This window comes from Hipposideros armiger, unplaced genomic scaffold (assembly GCF_001890085.2).
Source record: "Hipposideros armiger isolate ML-2016 unplaced genomic scaffold, ASM189008v1 scaffold_50, whole genome shotgun sequence".
Classification (NCBI taxonomy): Eukaryota; Metazoa; Chordata; class Mammalia; order Chiroptera; family Hipposideridae; genus Hipposideros; species Hipposideros armiger.
In genome coordinates, this window is record NW_017731400.1 from 1,951,678 (window position 1) to 1,967,200 (window position 15,523).

Below are 15,523 nucleotides of genomic sequence, written 5' to 3' on the forward strand. Positions count from 1 at the left end.
AGACATGGTGGCTCAACATCGCCAAAACGGTTATGTGGTGACACGAAATACAATACGCTTGTTTGCACTTCAGTGGGCCAAATCAAATATGATATTGTTTTACCTTTTATTTGGTGTGTGGAAGGTGTGTGGAAGAGGGGGTAGTCTTATACAGCGAGTATATAACAAACTCTGTATTTTGAGTGGAAATGTTAGGGGGTCGTCTTATACACCCAGTCATCTTATACGCCGGCAAATATAGCCCCTTACCAGAGACCTTGTTTGTAAATATCTTCTCCCATTTGGTTGGTTGCTTCTTTGTTTTGCTGATGGTTTCTTTTGAAGAGTTTTTTAGTTTGATATAGTCCCATTCATTTATTTTAGCTTTTACTTCCCTTGCCTTTGAGGATTGGTGCAGCTGCTATGGAAGGCAGTGTAGAGGTCCCTCAAAAACTTGAGAATAGAATTACCATATGACCCAGCAATCCTTCTCCTAGGTATACACCCAAGAAATCTGAAAACATTTATCTATAAAGATATATGTGCTCTGATGTTCATTGCAGTTTATTTATAGTGACCAAGACATGGAAACAACCAAAGTGTCCTTCGATAGATAATTGGTGTTGTCACCAGGGGGCTGTGGGGGAGCTTTTGGTGGTGAGATGCCCAGAGTAAAGAAAGCATGTGGAGCCAACATGAGGAGGAACCAGTGTCTTTAATCAGCAATAGCAACCATTATATAGAGGTTTTGAGGGAGGAGAGTGCACGGAAGTGCACATGCTCCCTCCCGCGATTGCAAGTCATGCTTACATAAAGGGCTTATGTAATTGGAGCCTGGCACCTGCACAGCAGGCACCGGAGTCAAGGTCTGTACGTCCAGGGTCAGGGCCATACATCAGCCTGCACACATCTGGACAGCCCGGGCCCCATGCCCAGGGCCACCGCTCATGCGCGCCTGAATATGCCCGGGCCCTGTCAATTGGATAAAGAAGTTGTGGTATATATACACAATGGAATACTATTCTGCCATAAAAAAAGATGAAATAGTGCCATTTGCGACATCATAGATGGATTTTGAGATTATTATGATAAGCGAAATAAGTCAGAAAAAGTCGATAACCATATGACTTCACTGATATGTGGGATTAAAACTGAAAGCAACAAAGGAACAAGACAAAGAAATAAAGAAACAAAAACTCATAGACAGACAATAGTTTAGTGGTTACCTGAGGGTAAGTAGGGAGGGAGGATAATAGAAGAGGGTAAAGGGATCAAATATATGGTGATGAAGGAGAGCTGATTCTGGGTGGTGAGCACACAATGTGATATATAGATGATGTATTACAGAATTGTATACCTTAAATCTACGTAACTTTACTAACCATTGACACCCCAATAAATTTAATTAAAAAAAAAGAAATGGTCATTTTAAGGTCAAAATTCTAATAAAATTAGTTGCATAAATTAAGCATTCACCTTTTTTTCCACTTTATTAATTAACTATTAGAATTCAAGCAACTATGTAGAATAGTTACACTTATAGGTATTATCTCAAAGCAAAATATAACAGAGAAATGCAAATAAAAATGTGCTTCAAGGGAAAAACCTGAAATAGACATTTGCTTTATATATGACAGGTGGTAAGTATCTAATAGATATGAACATATCTTATTTCAATTATTACCAGAAGGACCCATGCAAAACAACCTGTATTTTTATTTTCTTAATCTAGCTTTTATACTCTGGAATTTTTTAAGTGATAACTATAAGCTGTTTGACTTGAGTAGTTTCAGTGGTTTCTCGTCAATACTTTGACAAACTAGCATTGGTCTTTTAAAATTCTAATATAGATAAAATTTAAAACATTGCAAACAACCATTCTCCTCTATACTTTCTCTTGCCTATCCCTTTTTTTCTTCACTTATTTCTTATTTACTTATTTCTTTGTCTATTTGCTCTTCCCCACATTTTTGTCCCCTAATCCCATCATTCCTCTTGTCTCTTGTTTCCTTTATTTTGCAAATCAATATCTTCTCCAAGACCTGTATCTTAAGTCACATCAGAGCTCCCTGGACTGAAGACTTGAGAAATCAAAGCAATAACTTCCTGGCAATTAGTCAGAAACCTCATCTAGAAACTACAAATTAAGTAAATGCTTCAAACCTGATTGAACTCTGAGACCAGAAACTTTCATTTACAAATGAAGTAGAAATACAAGTAATTGAATTCTCTGACGAGCAGAAAATTTTGAGGGAGGATTTGGGCTGATGGATGTGACCATGACAGTTCCACGTAGAGACAATGAAACCAGTTCCCCATGCAAGTTTGCTAAGTTCCTTCTCAAACCTATTCTTGGAAAGTTTACACACATACACCAACACAAACATGGAACTGCACACTAAAAATTAAAGCCACCATTAGCTATTTGGAATTAAATTTTCTCCAGATTCTTATGCCCGTGTCTAACTTGCTGGGTAAGCCTCTCCTTTGAGTTGGGTACCCAGCTGCCCCACTCCACACAAACTGGACTCCAAGACAAAAAGTTTCTTCCCGGGGTTTCAATCCAGATGTAATCTGCCCTGCCAATTTCTCCTGGGATATACTGATTTCATCCAGGCATCTGAGATCTAAGCAAAGCCTGTATATGGCTTTGAAAGACAACAGATCTCTCCCATAATACATATGCCTGGATTTTTCTAAATATAACATATATTTTATTGTCTAAGGCAATAAATTATTTTCCTTTAGTTATACACTTTCAGCTATTTTGCAACTTCTTTGAGACATTATAAAACATGGACATTAAGTGAGCCTTGTTTTGTGTTAGTAAGTTTTTTAAAAAATCAGTTTACTGTACAGTACTGACCTATAATTTAAAATGTCACCATATGTTAGCACCCAAGCTGCTTATGAACCTGTTCAGTAAAAATGTCAGCTGTCTGTTAGTTATGAAGAAGACATGAAAATAATCACATCCATTTCTATGTTTCTGACACTCATGCAAGTAAGAGAAATAAAACTTTCCAAGTAAATCCATTATTCCTTGTTACCCAGTTATTATGGCAGTGAGGAACATAAAGGAACTTATCAAATTACTGGTACCTAATTCTGAAGCTGCTGGATCTAGGTTCTTTTAATAGTTCTCAAAATAAATGTGTATTATTTCTTTGAAAGAATTTCTGACACTGGATTTTATGAAGGTGATATGAAGACACTAAACCAGGTGGAATTCAGCAGTCTGTTACATCAGAAATACCTTGGCATTGACTCAAACACTGGTTAGTTTGTAGTATCAATCAAAGCTATTGGCTGGAAAAAAAAACAAAACAAACAACAAAAAACCCTTATCATCAAACAAGTCCTTGATTCCAAAGATCTGCTGGTCACAGAATATTTAAGTAGAGTATTATTGGTTTCTCCATCCTGATGATGATTGATTAGTTGGAGCCTTTGCTAAAATGCAATTACTCAGAATTTGAGTAAAATAAAATTTGGTAGTCATTCTAGGGTCAAAATTACAGGCATATGATCCTGTTTTACTCCTCAAGGAGAAGAATTAAAATTCTGCTCTAGTTAGTGGTAATCCCATAAAAATAGGTGATGGTACAGTTATGTGTGATATAGAAGCCGTGAGTGAGTGGCTCTCCTTTGACAAAAATCAACTGAGAAAAAGGGAAATAGTCCTACCAACTGTTTATCCTTTCTAAAGGCTCATGAAAGTAAGACGCTCAAATATATTAATTATTGATAAATATGCATAGGCCATTTGGACTGAACATTGTATGCTTATTATTTTAATTATCATGTTCAAGTTAATCATAGTTAAGAAATGTTTCTTTTCTTCATTTACTTATGTACAAAACATTAATTACACAAAGTAATTCATATTTTTAACATCTGATATCTGCAGAAACCACGACAGGCACATGCAAATGTTACTATAGGAAACTCTCTAAAACATTTGTATATAATGAGCAAATCAATAACATAACAATATATTGAATAATCATTTATAATTGATAGGCATATTTATATTCCAGTTCCAATTTTATAATATTTAATGAACAATATTTATGAGCAAGGAAATAAGGAGTGGTTAAGAGGACCAGAGGATGTCTCCATAATAAACTATGAGGCTTTGAAATCTTGGTTCTCTTACTCTGATAGAGGCCAAGGTAAATCAGTTAGATGATGTGTTGGACAAGTACAAATAAGAAGAATAGATTTGCCTTCACCCTTCAATATCATGGATAATATTCTGTATTTTGATGCCCAAATCAGAGGCAAATTTAAGTTTCATGGCATATGTCATACCTATATCTGTTCAAAAAACATAGACCTCCTAGGATTGTATTCCTATATCAAAAGTATTTGAAAGGACTAAGTGACTTCATACATGGAACAAGGCTTGGTTTGGTACATAGTAAGCTCTCAATAAACATTAGCTATTTTTATTATAACAACAGGACAGAGGCTACAAAATTATTTTAGCTACAGCAATTCAGATTTGCAGTGAAGGCCAGAATGGCACCATGGAACTCGGAACCTAGAAGAAATGCCCATGAATATTATTGGAACATTCTTAATACACATCACTCTCTCAGGAGCCTAATTCAATAAATAAGAGGACAATAGTCTGGCTCCTAACTCTGTCAAAGTCTATCACACAACATTACTTTCATATCACACATGACAGTTCACAAGCATATAAAAACTCTTGTTCCCAAAGGACAGCCGTCTGATAGTGTAGTGAGAATGAACACATACCCTGTTGACCTTCTGCTATAAAACAATTCAGCATGGGTCAGAGAGAAGGAATAGAATTTTCATACAGACTTTATGAAGTGAACTCATCTTGAACCCATGGAAATTTCTCAATTTCATTTCAAGAATCACAGCATAATAGCAACACTTTAATAATTTTCATTAAGCATCCAGCCTGTATCCTCCTTTTAAAGCTGTTAAAATAGTGTACTATTTATGGGGATCAGCTGGCATCAAAAAATGCCCTCCAGTGTTACTGGTTGACCTTGATTTAAAAAGCTAAAACCAAAATGTTAGGGAGAAAGTCCCTGGAGCTCAATTCAACACGACAATTGCTTTGACTTTAAGTTCACAGATTGTAGCCAAAGCAAAGACAGTTACATTAGCACCTTTAAATAAGGGATCCCTACTTGACTCTGGACCTAGGTTTTTACTCCTGAGATGGCTCCAAAATGCCTTTGTGGACCATCATTTTCAGCCTAACAGACTGCACTCTAAGCTTAAAAGGTAAAACACAACAACCCAAACATGCTAGCCTTCTTCACTAAGGAGACATGAGAAAAAGACTACATGATACAGTGGAAAAGGATAAAGAGCATAAAGTAATTAATATTTTTTCACATATAATATCTGCAGAAACCATGACAGGAACATACAAATGTTACTATATGAAACTGTAAAATAATTTGAGACATATATTGTGAAGCTTGTCTCAGAAATTAGGAAACTGGGGCTCAAAGTGATTAAGTAACATGGATAATGGCACAGAGCTAGTTTGTGGCTTAAATACTGGGTTGAAATAAAATAGCAAAGTGCTTACTCCTAGTGGTTCTACCAAGCAGCTATATCTTCCAATGCCAAATCACCCCTCTGGGCCTGTTTCCTCACCTTTAAAATGAGGAAGCTTGACACGTAGACTTGAGGGTGGCCCCAAGATCAAGCCCTTGTGTGACGCTCTCTCCTAGAGTGCGGGCAGGATCTGAGACTGACTTCTAACCACTAGCATACAGCATAGGTGAGATGCACATGATCGCATTCCATAAGAATATCACACCACCATTAAGGGGACTCTCTTAATGATTTTGAAGAAGCAGGCTAAGATGTGAGCTGTCACATGGAGAAGGCCATGCAAGAAGAAGATGAGAGAGCCTCTGGCCAACAGCTGGCAAAAAAGTGAGGCACCCTGGTAGCCCCAAAAGAACTGAATGCTGCCAACAGCCATATGAGCTTGGACTGGATTCTTCCCCAGATGTGAACCCAGCCTTGGCTGCTGCTTGGTTATAGCTTTTCAGAGGACCCAGTCAAGCCATGTCTACATATCAATCTGAAAATCCTAATGCTACTGACCTTAATATTAAGGACATTAATTATCTCCCATGACAAAATGTGCAGATACTGGGCAGATTCCAGAGTTGTTTGATTAAGCAACTCAACATCAAAGACGATATCTGTTTCAACTCTAAACTCTCAGTTTAACTCCCCCATTGTGTACAAAAAGGCTGCAGCAATTCCAGCCTTCACATCCAGACATAGGAATACTCAGAAGCAAAAGATGGGCCAACTTCATCTCTTTATTATATCCCTTTTAAGGGTCAAGTTTTCCTAAAACTACTCCCAGCAGAAACCCCTCATATCTTAGTGATCAGAACTGGGTTACATGCCCACTTTCAAACCAATTATTGCCAAGGGAATTGGGCCAGACAGCATGATTTGTTCATATCAATCAGGGTTTAGCCCTAGTATTGAGGAGCAAGGGCCATATTTAACTAAGTCATAGTTGGATGGGGCTGGCACATCAACATCACTGGAGTTTGCCTGTCAGAAGGAAGAAATAAAAAGCAATTTTGGGTAGGCAACAGTGGGGTATGGCACAATAACAAAACCTTCTTTGGCACTGACATTCCACATGAATAACCTATGTGGAAAACTATTTGTTCAACTAATGTTTTTCAAATACCTGTCTAGTAGACATTATGGTCTGCATTCCGTATACAGTGGTGAATGAGACAAAACAGTCACTTTCTTCAGCGTATGCAGTTTAGTGGGGATGATATAAATAAATAGGCAATTATAATGCCAACAGGGCGTAAGTACAGATTACTATGAGAGTTACCCTCTGTGGGACGATTTCCTAAAGGAAGTGCAAGTACACATTGGAAGTCTTATTAATGACTTTGGTGATGCTGGGGAGAAGCGTGTGCCATGTATGCTCATGACTTTCATATCTTCCACGAAATGAAACACAAATATGGGCTACCAAGAATGTCTGCACATGATTGTCGTCTTACAATACACAAGTCAATGACATACATGACTATTGAAATTTAAGCAGAAATTAATATTAAAATCAAATAGAAACAAAATCACAAAATCACAATTGTTCAGTTGATCTACCCATATTTCCAGTGCTCAGAAGGCATATGTGCCTAGTGGCTACCATATGGCAACACAGATACAGGATATTTTCATTACTGCAGGAAGTTGTATCAGACAGTGCTGCCCCAGAGCTTTGAGAAAGCACAAAAAAATCTCAACAAAATTTACAAGCATAGCATCACACACACGTCTCCTCTAGCAGTTATGACATTATGCTGTAATTGCCAATAGTTTTCAATCTCCCCCAAAGATTTCTCAAACCCAGTTACAGTTTTTATTACGGATTTTTGTCCTCCTTATATCCGAGGCGTCTAGTCTCCATCAAAACTTTTTTGACCATATAAAAAAGCTAGCAGAGTAAAATAAGTTTCCACAGGCATTCAAAGAACAAATGAGAAGAGTTGTAGTGACAATGTGACAAAACAACCCAAGGAATACTAGTAGGGAAGAAACAACCCTGAGTTCTTGGGCAGATCACTCTTATAGATGTATTTTTGGCAACTTCACAGGTGAGTTATATGTAGGGGCAGTTAGATGGTTACTAGTGGCTCCCCTCTAGCTAATCCCCTAGTTAGTGGAGGTCATCTATTGGCTGCTGTGTTTCTTACTCCAAAACACGGAAGAAAAACCTAATTTACCTATATCCTGACAATGTTGACAAATGCCATAGGTCAGCAAACTGTTGCTTGCAAGCCACATACAGCTCTTTGGGTACATTCCATCTCAAAAGTTTGCTGATCCCTAGAAGAGCCAATCCTGTCCCTCACAACAATTTAAAAATTATTCGAGAGCCATAAATATATTTTTACATAATCACCATTATGTGAGTAATATCTTTTAAAATTTTTATAAATGAAACTATGATAGTTTTATTTTCATTTTCAATTTTACTTCAGAGCCTGCAGCTCATGAGCCACAGTTTGCTGACCCTTGGCAGCTCTTCCATCTCAAAAGTTTGCTAACCCCTGCCATAGGTCATAGTGGGGGAGGTGATATTGGGTTGTTGGAAAAGTCATGACGCATGTTTGCAACAGATGGCACTAGTTCATTTTTGGAAGAACTAAAGTCATTTGCATCTAAGTTATTGCTATGTCTTTTGACAGCTGACAGTTCTAGCTTCATTCTAAAAAAAATGAATGATTTGGTTGAATTTTGGAGATTTTACAACAAGTTGAAGATGGAAGACCAAACTGTGCATTTTTGCCATATTTTACTGTTTTACTTCCATAAAGGGAAGAATGCACATCAAGCTTGTGAAAAGTTGCATAAAGTTTATGGTGTCAATGCTCTACAAGGATGTCAGTGCCAACAATTGTTCCTGAAATTCCATGCTGGTGATTTTTACCTTAACGATGCTCCTCGGTCAGGGAGGCCCACTGAGGTTGATGACGACAAAATAAAGGCATTCATCAAGTCAAAACCATGTTACATGACATGAGAGATTGCAGAACATTGAACATCCATCATTCAAGCATTCATGACCACCTGAAGAAGCTGGGATACATGTAAGCAAGCTCGATATTTGGATTCCACATGAACTCAAAGAAGTTCATTTGACGGCGCGTATAAACATCTGCAATATTCTCATTAAATGTGAGGAAAATGATCCATTTTTGAAGCAACTGATGAGAAGTGGATTGTTTACAACAATGTGGTGCACAAACGGTCTTGGTCCTGACGTGATGATTCGCCTCAAACAACACTGAAAGCAGACAGTCATCAGAGGAAGGTTATGCTCTCAGTGTGGTGGGATTTTAAAGATGTTGGGTTTTTCAAGCTCCTACCAAGGAACCAAACAATCAATTCGAATGTGTACTGTCAGCAATTGGACAGATTGAAAGAATCCATCATCCAGAAAGGTCCAGAGCTTGTTAATTGTAAAGGACTTGTGTTCCATCGCAACAACACAAAACCACACACAAGTGTGATCACCTGTCAAAAATTATTGGAGCATGGATGGGATGTGTTGCCACACCCACCATACTCGCCTGACCTTGTGCCATCAGACTTCCACTTATTTCGCTCTCTTCAAAATTCCTTGCATGGCATAATGTTCAATTCAGATGAGGCTGTAAATCAGCACCTTGTTCAGTTTTTCGCAAATAAAGACAGGGCCTTCTATGACTGAGGAATTATGAAACTCACTGAAAGATGGCAAAAGGTTATCAAACAAAACAGGCAATATATCATTGATTGATCTTTGTTCTTTATATAAATAAATGACCTTTGAAAATATAAACAAAATACGTCATGACTTTTTCTACAACCCAATATAATTGTTGCCTCTTAACTAAATTAGGCCATAAGACATAGAATAAGAGACAAACTGAACTGAGGACTCAAGTGGTAGCGAACTAATTGCTTGCTTTGTAATGTTTTTATTCAATTTAATTAAGGTTTTCTAGGAGATACCAAAAGTTTGGTTAATTCTTTCAGCATTTGGGAAATTAGAGATTCTATCAGCCCTATTAGAGATGTCATCAGCCCTTTCCAAGACACAGAGCAGGATGTGTTAGAATTAAAGAATTCTATAAATTTGTCTTCAAAGCTCCTTAGCTCAAAATAGTATTGCCAGTTCAAATGAAGATGCAAAAGAGGAAAATTAAAAAGTGACAATAGATTTTGGTCAGAGAAGCCAGCATCTTAACAACCAAAGGCAGATGACAAGTGTTAAATGAAAGTCATAAAAATATGAGCGTCCCGGTCAAGATGGTGCAGTTGGTAAACACTGTGCTCACCTTCTCTCATGACCACATCAAAATTACAACTAAATTACAGAACCACCATCATTGAGGATCTCCTGAAGTCTTGCTGAACCAAAGCACTACAACTACAGACATACAGAAGAAGCCACCTCAAGACTTGTAGGAGGGGCAGAGATGCAGAGCAAGCTGGCCCACACCCACGTGTGACCATTAAACATTGAGAGGGATATCTCAGCTGCCAAGGTTTTGCCAGGAGGAGTGAGGGGTCCCAGTGCTGCACCAGGATTCCCAGCCCATGGTTCCACTGCCAGGGAGAGAAGTCCCCATAATATCTGGTTGTGAAAACCAGCGGAGATTGTGGCTGAGTGGAATGGAGGGCGGCTGCACTACCAGGCACTCCTCTTAAAAGGCCCATGCACAAACTTACTTGATGATGGACTCACTCACACTGATCTCCAGTGCTGGGCAGCAGCTCGAAAGGCAACAGGGACATAGAAGGAACTGAGTCGTCTCGCCTCAGGGTGACCACGGGAGGGGGCAGCTTTCTCCTAGACAGAGGAGCTGGCAGAAGCCATTGTTTCTTTGTTGAGCCCTCCACCTTCCTAGCATGAAGATGCAGGGGCAGCCATATCTGAGTTTCCATCAACTTGGCTCCACCCTGATGATTCTGAGACCACACCCCACCCAACATTCAGGCACACCCAAGCTGCTTCCAGTGGCTTTTTTGTACAAACTTCCTACATTGGCTCATGCTGCAGATCAGCAATTTAGAAGATAAAATAGCAGAAAACACCCAATCATAACAGCAAAAAGAAAAAAATTCCAAAAAAATGAGGACAGTCTAAGGGGCCTCTGGGACAACATCAAGCATACCAACATTCGCATCATAGGGATACCAGAAGGAAAAGAGAGAAAGCAAGGGATTGAGAACCTATTTGAAGAAATAATGACAAAACTTCCCTAGCTTGGTGAAGGAAAGGGATATTCAAACCCAGGAAGCACAGAGAGTCTGAAACAGGTGAACCCAAATAGGCCCACACCAAGACACATCATAATTAAAACACCAAAGGTTAAAGACAAAGAAAGAATCTTAAGAGCAGCAAGAGAGAGGCAGTTGGTTGCCTGCAAGAGAGCTCTTGTAAGACTGTCAGGCTGATTTCTCAACAGAGACTTTGTAGGCCAGAAAGGACTGGCATGAAATTTACAGAGTGGTGAAGGCAGGAACCTGCAGCCAAGATTGCTTTGCCCAGCAAAGCTATCATTTAGATTCAAGGGACAGATAAAGAGATTCCCAGGCCAAAAAGAAAATAGCTGGGGAGTTCATTGCCAGTAAACCAGTATTACAATGAATCTTAGAGGGACTTCTTTAAAAAGGAAAAAAATAAAAAATATGAATAATGAAATGGCAATAACTACATACCTATTAACAATTACTTTCAATATAAATGGATTAAATGCTCCAATCAAAAGATAGATTGGATGAATGGATAAGAAAACAAGATCCTTACATATGCTGCCTAGAAAAGACTCAATTCAGATAGAAAGACACACAGGCAGAAAGTAAAGGGATGGAAAGAGATGTTTCATGAAAATGGAAACAAAAAAATAAACAAAATGCTGGGGTAGCAATACTTATACCAGACAAAATAGATTTTAAAACACAAGCTATAAAAAGAGACAAAGAAGGACCTAGTAATCCCACTTCTGGGTATTTACCCAAAGATCCCCAAAATGCAACTTTGAGGGTTCATATGTTCATTGCAGCATTATGTACAATAGCCAAGATATGATGGTAACTTGGGTGTTCCTGAATGGATGAATGGATAAAAGAGAGGTGGTACATATATACAATGGAATATTACTCAGTCGCAAAAAAAAAAAAAAAAAGAAAAGAAAAGAAATTTTGCCATCTGTGACAACATGAATGAACCTAGAGGGTGTTGTGTTCAGTGTAGTAAATCAGACAGTGAAATAACAAATGTCATATGATTTCACTTAGAAGTGGAATCTAAAGAACACAATAAATACACAAACAAAACAGAAAATACTTACAGATACAGAAAACATTTTGATGGTTATCAGATGGGAGGGGGATTGGGGATGGGTGGAAAGGGGAAGGGGGTAAGAAGTAGTTACACAGTAGTTACACAGTAGTCATGGGGATGAAGAGTATAGTATAAGAAATATAGTCAATAACATTGTAACAACTAGGTATGATGTCAGATGGGTACTAGATCTATGGGGTGACAGATGGGAGGGGGGTTGGGAAGGCAGGTAAAAAAGGTGAAGGGATTAAAAAATACAAATTGGTAGTTATAAAATAGTCATGGGGATGTAAAGCATAGGGAATATAATCAATAACTATGATAGTGCCAGGGTACTAGTCAGGAGGATTACTTTGTAAATTATATAAATACCTAACCACTATGTTATACACCTAAAATTAATATAAAATAATATTGAATGTCAACTGTAATTGAAAAATTAAAAAGGGGAGGGGGGAAGGTGAAGGGGAATAGAGGTTCAAAGTCCCAGGTATAAAACAAATAAGACTTGGGGGTGTAATATACAGCATAAGAAACATAATTGTGACAGATGGTACAGTGTCAGATGGTTGCTGGACTTATCATGGTGATCACTTCTTTAGCATAAGAAACATAATCAATAATATGGTAATAACTATGTATAGTGCCAGGTGGGTACTGTTGAATACCTATCATGTACACCTGAAAATCTAATATAATATTGTATGTTACCTATATTTTAATAAAAACCTTAAAAAGTTAAAAAAAATAAAGAAAGTTATAAAAATATATGCAGGAAATGGGCAAAGGATGAGGAAGCAGTGCTGTGGAAAGTGGGATGTCAGACACAGTGACAAGCCTAATGGAAGTTTCCAGCACACACACACACACACACACACACACACACACACACACATCTACTAGGCTTCTGGCCTGGAAGAGTCAGGGAGGCAGTGAATATATCTCAAAGAGGGAGAGAGAAAGAGAAAATAAGTGAGTAAACAGATTATAGACAGGCAGACAGAGTGAAATGGTCTGTTATCCACTCCACTCGCCACAGTCCCAGGGGTTCACACTGATATCTAATGCATAGAAATGCAAAAACGAAAATAGAAATGGTAATAGAGAAAAAAAATGAAATTGAAGCCCATGTTTGTTTTTATTAATTTTATTTTACTTGTTGGTGACCAGAATTAAAACCAGGTTGAGAAAATCACCAATCCATTCTGGATCATGTTGGCATATTTTACACTCGGTGGGTCATAGAATCTGAAAAACGACTCCGGCTGCAGGACACTGGAAAGGTGAGATGGGAGGTCATGAATTCCTTGTTTGTAAAGAGCTCTGCCCCGGGGCAGTTTTACACCTCTCTTTGCATTTTCTCCTTTTTCAGTGAACTTGGCTAACCCTAGTCCTATCATGGAATACATATCTTTACTAGAATTATAAAAAAAAAAGTTTAGCAATAAATTGAAATAACAGTGATAAAATGGAGGCTGCCAGGGCACATATTCAAAAACTACAATCATCTGAAGTGAGGAGGAGCCAAAGGGTGTGTTTATTTTGGCTCACATTCCAGCTGCAGGCTGCCTGAGGTCGCCAACTACATTTCTGTCAACAGAGAGAAACTATTATAACAAAACCCATGTTGATCAGGAAATGTGACCACAGTGAGGGACGCTGAGGAAGTGCTGTTTTTATAATGCATTCTGGAAATGTGTCCTGAGACACCAGTGACAATAGGAAAATCCCCACTCCATCACTGTGCTACCTGCCTACCCCAGAGAGGGCAGAAGTGGGGGTGGTCTGCCTGTTTTCTTGTGGGGGCATTGATATCCTCAAAGCTCTTCCAGAGTTTGTGAGTGATCCGCACTCTCTTTTTATCACCTTAATATTCTGTCTTCTGTCTTAAGTCGTTTATTGCCGACTTATGATTCCTCTTTTCAGTTCTTACATTGGACACCAGGCCCCTGGATTTGGGCTTCATGTGTGATGACCCATATTTGTTCATACTCCAATAAAGCTAATATACAAATAAACTAAGGGAAGCAGATCTCCCTGAGCTCTGCCTACCTTCCTCCTGCTCCTGGGACATTCCCTGACATCAGAGCTTCTAGAACTCTGGCCATGATAAACGTGTGGCCCAGCACCATGCCACCTCCCTCCCCAATTACTGTCCTGGTGGAGTAATGAGCAAGACGAAAAAATGGGTTGTCCTTGCTCTTGGGATCACCCTGACATCAAGTGTCACACCCACACAGGGTCAACCCGACCTATAAGCTGTGCAGAGTCATTTAACAATTTATACCAGCACAATTTCAAGGGCTTTGCACGTGTTCTCTATTTTCATCTTTCAACAATTCTATGTCATTGGTTATTTTCTCTCTTTTACAGATGTGGAAACTAAGGCTCACAGACTGTATGTGACTTGCTCAAATTTATACAGCCAGTATCTGACAGAAGCAGGATCTTGGTCTTTGGATCATATTCTGGCAGTGTAGACACTCAGGTTCTTTAAAGCAGAGTTTCTCACACTTTACTGTACATAAGAATCACTAAAGGGTCTTGTTAAAATGCAGACTCTGGTTCAGTAGATCTGGGGTGGGCTCAAGCATTTTCATTTGTTACATTCTCCCAGGTGGTGGCTGGGTGACCCTGGCACCACACCTTGGATACCAAAGCTTTAAAGAAACTTTCCAAATTGGACCTAAGGCTGAGTAACTTGTGTGGGTAAGAAATGCTCATTAATTATTTGGGAAGCTTTAATACAAGGATATGAATGGAGAGACCACTCTTAACTGTCTGGGAAAGTTTCTTTCCTAGGGGTCCTATTGCAAGGGACCACCAAGGGATTATGCTCCTTTCTGGCCATCCTGATTTTAAAACTCAGTCCTAAGATAAGGACTAGGGCAGGAACCTAACAGTGGAAGTCTTTATCTGTCATGTTTCTCTACTATGAGTTCTACCACCCACAGAAGGATTTAAAAGAAAAATTTTGAATCATTGAAATAACATGGATTGTTGTAATATTGAGGTCAATAGACAATTAACTACAAAAAGAAACATAACCACTTGACTTTTTTGTTTGCAAAGAAGCATCAGTACCATAGCCACATTCACTTCTCCAACACTAAAATATAACATCTAAAAGCAACAGTTCTTGGGTCAGATTCCACTGGATTGGGTCTTGTATTCATCCTTAATTCACTGGTCAACTTTGATGAAATTAATTAACTTTTGATCTTTAGTTTCCTCATCTGCAAGTGGGTACAATAAAAGTATTTGCCTTGAAAGTTGTTATTAGAATCAATAAGATGACATATTTAAAATACCTAAGACATACTACCATTTCAGCTATTTCAATAGATGCCAAATGTATCAACGCATCAAATGTCCAAATGGAAAAATAATCAATTTCGGTCACATTAACTGGAAATACTAACAAGTTATTGTTGTTATTATGATTGGGTTTATTTACCTTACAGTGAATGAATTTTTCACCTTGGTCTAAGAATGTTAGAATTTGAATGGCCATCTCATACAAGGGGACTGATTTGATGATGAATGCTGCTTGCTATTCCTGAGAACACAGGAGATTCACAAAGAACTCAAATTTCTCTTCTAGGTTAAGCAACATGGGACTAAAGTAACACTCTTTCTGTACAGACAGGACCA